This window comes from Symphalangus syndactylus, chromosome 15 (genome assembly GCF_028878055.3).
Source record: "Symphalangus syndactylus isolate Jambi chromosome 15, NHGRI_mSymSyn1-v2.1_pri, whole genome shotgun sequence".
NCBI lineage: Eukaryota > Metazoa > Chordata > Mammalia > Primates > Hylobatidae > Symphalangus > Symphalangus syndactylus.
Window position 1 is genome coordinate 66,812,970 of NC_072437.2, and position 9,115 is coordinate 66,822,084.

Here is a 9,115-nt window from a genome sequence, read left to right on the forward strand (position 1 = left end):
TATTCCCAAAGGAGAAAAAGTAAATAGACCCTTTTAGATGTATATCAACATATATCTATAACATGTATCTTAGTGTAATCAGTTCTTCTGGTGTTAGAAATTTTTGTAAACACCTTTTATATAATGACCTATTTGTCTAAGCTTTTTTAAAAAATAGACATTGTTACTTAATGGTCATATTTAAATTAGAAATATTCTGCTTTCTGGATACATTAAATGATTCCTTTTATATGAAATATCTAGACTAGGCAAATCCATAGAGTCAGAAGGTAACTAAGTGGTGCTCGGGGGCTGGTGGGGAGGAGCAAATGTGTATTGACTGTCTGGGAATATGGGTTTCTTTGGAGGGTGATGAAAATATTCTAAAAGTAGTCAAGAGTGGTGGTGACACAACTCTATGAGTCTACTAAAAATAACACTGAATTGTATACTTTAAAGAAAGAATTTTATGGTATGTGAATTATATCTGAATATTGGTGCATAAAAATTTAAATAAACATTAGAGACATCAAAGGCAAGGTGAACTCCTACAATCTGCTAACTTGGCCACCGACTCCAACAACAAATATTGCTGTGATTATAAATGTCTTGCAATGTGTTCTCTATCAGTTAAATGATCTAACCTTTATATCTTAACTAAAATAAGTACAATAAAAACAAAAATATATTTGTGATTTTTAAAAGGGATTAAAAAACCCGAAATATGTATACTGCTAAAGGGTCCGTCACCATTTTTCAGGGTTTGGATTTGATAGCTGTTTAGGCTATATTTTCTTTGAAGTGCAGAGTTAACCCGTGTAAATCTCAAAGACTCCAGCAGAAGACTGGCTTGTACTTCTTAACAAGTTTTTAAATGTGTGGACCTCTGGGGATGTGTATGCATGCATGCCGATCTAATTGTGCATGTTAGCTATGTACTCTACAAGAAAGTTAAAATTTATACAGTGTGTGCTCAGAATGGCATTTGCAAATATTTAGAAATTTAATCAAATATATATAAAATATACACAATCTCAGGCATATTATCTTCAACAAAGTATCACTTAAGTATTACAATTGTTTTTCTGTTTTTTACTTTTTTCAATGAGGAGAGTATTTTAATCATGGGTCATATTTTTTTATTCGGTCTGTTTCTTCATCTGTGTTTTAAGTGGCTTTCTTTGTGCAGTATGTAGTGATCTTGGCAGAGAAAAGAATGAACAACAAAAATACGTCTGTGTCTGTTTACCTACCGCAAAGCCTTGAAGGTTTTGAAATAGCAACGGAATTAGATTGAAGGCCAGAGGAGTAAGATGAAGCTTGCAACTCTTTCTTAATATCACACTTTGAATATACCTCCTTCAAGAGTATACTAGAACAATCAATTAAATAGAGGGATGGGAGGTGGATACTCTCTTTACTATTACATGCCTTTTTTTCCTTTCACAAATGATGTCTCATTACGTTGCCCAGGCTAGAGTGCAGTGGCACAGTCACAGCTCACTGTAAGCTGAAACTCCTGGTCTTAAGTGACCCTCCTGCCGAATCCTCCCGAGTAACTGAGACCACAGGCACATGGCTTTACATATTTTTGAAGGTGGTAATTCACATGTGTGAGGTCTGTATCCTTTCTTTTATCTGGGATAAATATAAAGCTCATATGAGGTATCATGCAGTTTCAGAAGGCTATTAGGAATATTGTCATTTTTTTTTCTATTTTGCTAAGTGACAAAGAAAGTATTTGGAATCTGTTAAGTTTCGCTTTGCTAAATCATAGATCCACTTTCAGAAATGAGGCGTGCTAAAAGGGTATGACGTGAAAATGTCTTCCTAAGTTTTCATGTTCAGAAATGAAGAATTGTGATTTCAAGATGGGTTAAGTGAGCGGCAGTTTGCATTCCCACTTAAACAAAGTACACAACCATTTTCCATTAAATGTCTCTAGCATCATAAAAAAAATTAAAAATAAGCCTCTAAATATATAACATGGATACATATATAATATAGGCATTACCAGTTTTTTTATTTTTTTATTTTGGCTTTTGGCATTATTAATATTAAATGTCTTATTTTAAAATGATGACTTTTTACCCTCACAGCCATGCACACACACTGCCATGCACACAGAGACACAGAAATATACACACCCACACACATTTGCATGCCCAACATGCATAAACACACATATGGATGCACACATATACACAGCACAGGCACTACTCTCTTGCACTCGTGTCTTGGATTTTAAATGGAGACTACTGCAAATCAACAGATGCTTTCTTCTGCAGGAACTTGCCTTTTGAGTGAACGTTTCTGGGTTCCAAATCTCCAGCACTCTCTATCATACTAGGCTCAGTTTCCACGAACTGAAGTCCAAAATACTTTGGCTGTTTCTAGCTTCAACAGTAATAAAATAAATAATTTTTGTCTCACATGGATCTGTGGTGAGACCTTGATTATATCACTCCTCTGTGCCTAACCAAGTCTTATCTGTCGTTCAGGATGAGCCCAGGCGGGCCCTCATGTCCTGCTCTCATGCCTACAACAAAGATGCTGAGAACGGGTCAAACTACACAGTCCATTACAGTTTACTGCCCTGTACTTTTCTAAGAATGGCATCTTTATTAAATTTTTCTCTAAAAGGCAATTGAGAGCCTCTCCCAACTTACCCATTGCCTTGGCACAGAGCTGGGTATGCTATACAGACTATATTAGCCAAGGGGAATTTATTATTTTAGAAAGATCAGTCTCCCAATATGAAAACTTGAAGATTAATGCAGATATCAAAAGCTACTGAACAGAATCTAATAATTTTAAAATTATGAATTTGAAGGTAAAAGATGATTTGGCGGTTTTATTAAGTCAAATATTTCATTCCTCTTTAATTCTAGGTGAATGTAGACAATGCATTCAATGCTTTACAATTTTAACATTAAAAAATGAATTAGCAGTGAAATTATTTCCTATTATTACCTATTATTTTATGTAATAGCTTTTTTTTTTGAAAACTGAAGTCCTGATAAATGATGTAATTATTACTATAGACAACTTTCTTTTATGTTACCATAAAGTGGTGAAATGTTGTCCCGAGATTTTTCTATCATTGAAATCAAAATAAAATGGATATATTGCTTTGCTAAAGTGACCACTGCCATCTTTCCATATATTGTAAAAATTTCCCTATGGATTTTACTTTCTTCCATTCATTTCTACTGTTTCACTTACTTGAATTTTGTCTTAAAAGATAATAATCTTTATGAAAATATCTTATAAAATCGGAAATGGAAACCCATATATTAATTTTAAAATATAGTTGCTTGGCTACTACCAACATTCTAATATAAGATGAAATACATACATAGTCATATTTACTTTAATTATGTAACTATTAAAGATGATGCACAGAACTATATTTCACTGCAATTCCCTTATCTATGTGTCTATTTAGCCCATAATTCTCTTTTGAAAGTGCAAAATAATAATTATTATTATTAATAGTAAATAATTTTAAAACCTGGATTATATAGGTAGTATTTTATAATCTTTATGTTCTCACTGATGACCTATTTTGATTTTGACCATGTAGGAAATAAACTGTTATTTCCGTGAAATTGGTATGCTTTATTAGAGTTTCATTTTTGTTATTACTTTAATAGAGAACATAGTGGAACATAATACTATATGTTTTGACAATTTTATTCTTGGAAGAAAATGCAATAGAATATCTCTGCATGACACATTTTGGCTATTAAATCTTGGCTATAGAACTGGGTTCTATAAATTTAATGAATTCAATTGATTCTTAATTAATTAAAAGCTCTAAGTACATTTTTACTAGTTTTCTTTGGTTTTGTTATCACTGATATTTTTATGAGATTGATTGGAGTGCATAATCTAACAAGAATCCAGATGTCTAGAGCTCTCAAAAGTGTGTAAAACTTCTGGATTTCAAGTACAAATCATTCTGCTGTAAAGAATCCTAGGTCCTGGCCCCTTTTGCCTTCTCTAGCTCTTCTACTCTCCTGTGTGATCTCATTTGGTCTCATATTAATTGTTAACCTTTGGCTCATTACACATGCACAAACACATGCACACACATATTTTTTTCAGCCTTAGGTCCTAGATTTCTATATTCTATTCTCTGCCAGGATATTTATTTGAATGTTGTGTAGATACCTGTTTTTATTTATTGTTTTCTGCCTGCCTCAAATCCCTTCCTCTGATATCAAGTAAAGTATTTCTTCTTTTACTTTAAAATACTTCCCCAAATAAATTGGGACAGAAAACCTAAAAACCCACATTTGCCACCAAAAAAGGGAAAAGGTGATCTAAGCAACATAGAGCCTTTTTTTTTTTTTTTTTGGTAATTACAGATATAACTATTGTCATAGATTATTTTAAAACCAATCAACTGTATCGTAAAAATTACACCCATGTTACTGAAAATGGTGGTTATAAACCGTGATCATGTTAGATGGAAATTATTACAGAAATAAGTCGCTAGTATTTTCTTAGAATTCCCCAAAAAATCAGCCCTGTTCATTTACTAAATACTGTCATGGGCTAAAGTATAAATCAAGGGCTAGGTTTTATGTTATTCCAGATCCCAAGTCTCTTGCAGGCACAGCCACATGCTTATTTTATACTGCAAGGTTGTACTGCTAGTGTTTGCGTTGTATTTTATCTTTAAGTAATACCCATCTTTCTCCCTTCAGTGAAACCCTAGTAAGTTAAATAGCTTTCTAATCCCAATTTTCTGCACTATTTGGTAAATCTCTTTTGTATTTATCTGTGGGGCCTGGCAGTTAGCACCTGTGCTAATTACATTTTTCCACTTAGAAATTCCCATTGACTTCACCTGGGGGACCTTACTTCTCTCATAAATTTATTCCTGGTGCTCTCACTGCCAACATCCTACACCATTGACCTTGAGCTTCCTTAGCTCCTTTCTGGAGGATCATACTTGTTAGAGTCTCTTGGGTCAGTGTGCATTCTCTGTTTCATTCCTTTTTCTTAGCATCATGAACTACTTGTTCAGTCTGTGTATCTATTATTTTAAACCATAGTATCTGACTGAGGTCTTTGCCATCCTGTCCCTTGCTTTTAGAAGACCCTTCTAAGTGTGCACTATGAGCCACTAAGTCTTTTTCTTCAAAATACTTCTGTTCAGTAAAGACAAATTTGGTTTTCATAAGACAATAGATGTGCCAATTTTGTCCCACTCTCTCTTAGAGCATTTTGGCCAGTATTGGTTTATCCACACTTGCTGCTTGCTGTCATTGAGTGCTTATTGAGAATATTTTGAGTATATATTTTGGACAATAAAATTGTGATGTAAAATGTGAAGTTCCCTTGGAGGCGCTGTGTACTTGCTTGCTTATCTTGTTTAGGGAGGTATAGATTAATGGTTCTTTCTGGTTCAACTGCTTATCAGCCTAGCTTTAGTTACATGAACATGTGGATATTAACAGACTCCTCAACAGGCTTATTCTAGGGAGCTAGCTTACCTAAAACTGAGGTATGTCTTACTGATCACAGGGGCTCTTTATTCAAAGACAAAGAACATACAGTGTCGCTGAGAAAGGACCCTAATGAGCAGTGTATTAATCTCTCCCTAATTGCCTGCTCTGTCTTTTCTCTGTTGTGCTATATCTTTTGTGGATATTTATTAAAGCATTGTACACGTAAAACCTGTGTACTCTCAGTTATTGGACACTGAGTAAATGATGTAAAATTCAGAGAGGTGGCTGGTTTTAGGTATAACTCAAACCAAGGGCTTGAATATCCCTCTTGATCTTTTGTGTTTTGAGCCAATCTAACAGAAAAAAGGTCTATATTCATATCCTTATCTTGCCCTCAATTGAACTAAGACGATGTTGAGTTCACAGACAGTATCACATGGGTAGTAGACATCCACAAATACAGTTCGAACATGCCAAAGGGCTTCCATAGGAACTCTTGGTGATCACTGTGACCATGTTTGGGCCACCGTTCCTCCACTGTGTTGGCAAATATGGGTTATTATATTTACTGTCACACCTGGTTTGAGGGGAAGTTCCAGAGTAAACGAATAATTTTTTACTAGAAATCAGGGGGGAATAGATGCTGGGCAAGCAGAAAGAAAAAGGAAAATTTTAAAAGTGATATTTACTAGCACACTTAAATAAATAGATTAGGGAGAGAACGGGATAGAAGGGTCTAGGGCTATCAGTGGTGGATATATAAATCCACTATGTCACATCTAAACTGACATTAATCTCCATTTGCTTAGTATTCTTTTTCCTTAATTGTTACTTTGCATTCACAATAAGATTATCTGTAAGTATTAAGGCATATGATACTATGACAAATATGGCCCATAACAGATATCTGAACTTGTTTTATTAAGAGATCATCACCTAGATTAATAGACACACAATGGATTATAATCCCGTTGAAGTACAAAGTCTTTTAAAAGCATGTGAGAGGCAACAGTTCCTGTGTGTTACTTTACAAGATGGATTCTCCACAATAGATACACCTGCAAAACAGAGACCAAAAGACAAAGCAGCATTAGTATTTCAATTGTGCATGTACAAGTGTGATATTATGATTAATTCATATATATATATGTGTGTGTATGTATGTATACACATATGTGAATACATATATATGCACACATATAGGTATATATAGGTTTTTATCCATGATTCCTGGCTCATAACTCCCATAGCCATTGTTATAGTAAATAGAGTCTCTCTGTGATTTCTTGCCCTCCTTTTACCTGTCCAAGACAGAACTCTAATCTTACTATACGACTATGGATCCGTCATAAGACACTCCTTTAAGAGGAGGTCCTACCCCATACCCTGGAGGAAGAAATGATGCAGAGAGAGGCCAAGAAGACTCCGAACAGATAGTCCTTGCTGTGTTTAGATTGTACCTTTTTTGTCCAGTCACATTTCTACATGGCTGTCAATTGTGCCTATCCAATGAAGTCTCCATAAAAAGCCCAATAGGACAGGATCCAGAAAGCCTCCAGATAGCTGAACACATTGAGGCTCCTGGAGGGTGGTGCACCCAGGGAGGGCATGGAAGCTTTGCACCCCTTCCCCCATATTTTGTTCTATGCATCTCTTCATCTGCATCCTTTGTAACATCCTTTCTAATAAACCAGTAAATATAAGTGTTTCCCTGAGTTTTGTGATCCACTCTAACAAATTTATCAAACACAAAGTGGGGGTCACGGGAACCCCACCTTGAAGCCAGTTGGTCAGAAGTTTCACAGGCCTGGACTTAAAACTGGTCTGAAGGAGGGGAGCAGTTTTAGAGACTGAGCCCTCAAACTGTGGGATCTGACACTCCCTTCAGGTAGATATTCGTGTCCTCTGTAGAACTGATTGCTTGCTTGGTGCTGGGGAAAGACTCCCTCCCACATACACATTTGTTTACAGAAGTCTTCTGTGTTGATGATTGTTGTGGTATGAGAGCAGAGGAAGAAATGGTTTGAGTTTTTTTCAAACAAGGTTATGTTAATGTCATTGAGATATATCACTGGATAACTCCAGGTTGAGAGATTATGAATGTTATTTACTTTTGTTTATTATAACTGCAAAGAATGAGTTTTAAAAAGAATAATATAATTTGTTAAAAATTTGACAATATTGGATTAATTTGGGCAGATTTATTTATAAGATGGAAAAAGACTGGGGAATAATTTACTACAAAATGTTACATAGATGATATACATAAAAAGTAAAATTAGAATTTAATTTATATTCATTAAAATGACAGTGAAATCATTGTTCTTAAAGTGGGGAAGGAGAACAAAAGCCTTATTTCATGGCAGGTTTATAATGGTGATTGATTCAAGTAAATGTTGATTATTATATGAAATATATTTGGCCAGTAGAAATGAAAAATGACAAGGACTGTAAATAAATTAGTCATAAGTATTTAACCTGTATAAGTGAAATACACATATTTTTAAAACATTCTCTTTAAATCTACAGCTTCAAACAAAAAAGATGCTTTCTGCATTCCAAGAGCTTCGCCCTTATTGGTATCTGCAAATATACCATATAATCTCATGACATACTAAATATTGTTGACTTCACCTTTTTACATTATCCAAATGGCTTTCTTTTAATTTGCAATCACATTCTCTTCTTTCTGTTTGTAATTAATTTTCACCAGATCCTCCCTTCTAGGGTAGGACTGTCAGGTTCAGCAGGAGGACTGATCCATGGAACTGGCAGTATGAATATGGCTAATCATTTTCCCTTTGACCATTCTTAGTCGTGTGGAGTAATGTTAGACAAGTATAAACTTATGGTACTCTGGTCTGCTAGCTAAGAAAGAGACAGAAAATGTTAATTTCATCTTAAACTGTTAGAATGAATAACCATTTTGAACTCGTCATTCCTTTAGAAAATCTGGCAATATCACTTAGAGGTATTGTGATGATATCATGTTTAGTAATTGATTCTTCCTAAAGTGCAAATGTAACCCAGGTTTTGGCATTACAGAATCAGGCACAGAAAAAAAATTGCTTGCATTCTCAATATTTCAACAGCCTCAGAACTATTACATTTAATGTCTAATGCTAGAGTCGTAAACTTCCTCTTCAATGTACGTGCTGCTTAATACTGCACTTATTGCACAAAAGAGATTGAATGTTTTTCAGAACATCTATATTTCTGAAAAAGCTGCAGCTTACTGGGAATCCTAAGTAAGATACAAAGTGCACAGAATCTAAAGTAAAGGAAACAGTCATTGGATTTTCCATTGGGTAGAATCTAAAGTAAAGGAAACAGTCCCTGGATCTCTCATGTGTAAAGTTCACTTTAATAGAAGCTTATCAGGAAGTTGCTGATAATCCATAAAGTGGCATAGTTTTCGACTGAATATTCTCCATTTTAGTAATCTCTTGATTTTCTTTCTGTGAGAATTGTGAAAACATTTTGGTGATTATGGTCAGACGAGGACCATATTCCATTCATTGGCTTATCAGTCCAACTTCATTTGGCAATCAAAATCTCCTTTACATATTGAATCATTAGCCATTACTTGGAAATTTTACCAACCTCAGGCTGCTTCCCAAGTATTTTCATTTTTGCCAAAGGAGCAAGGAGCAGCTACAATTCTTATTCTTGGC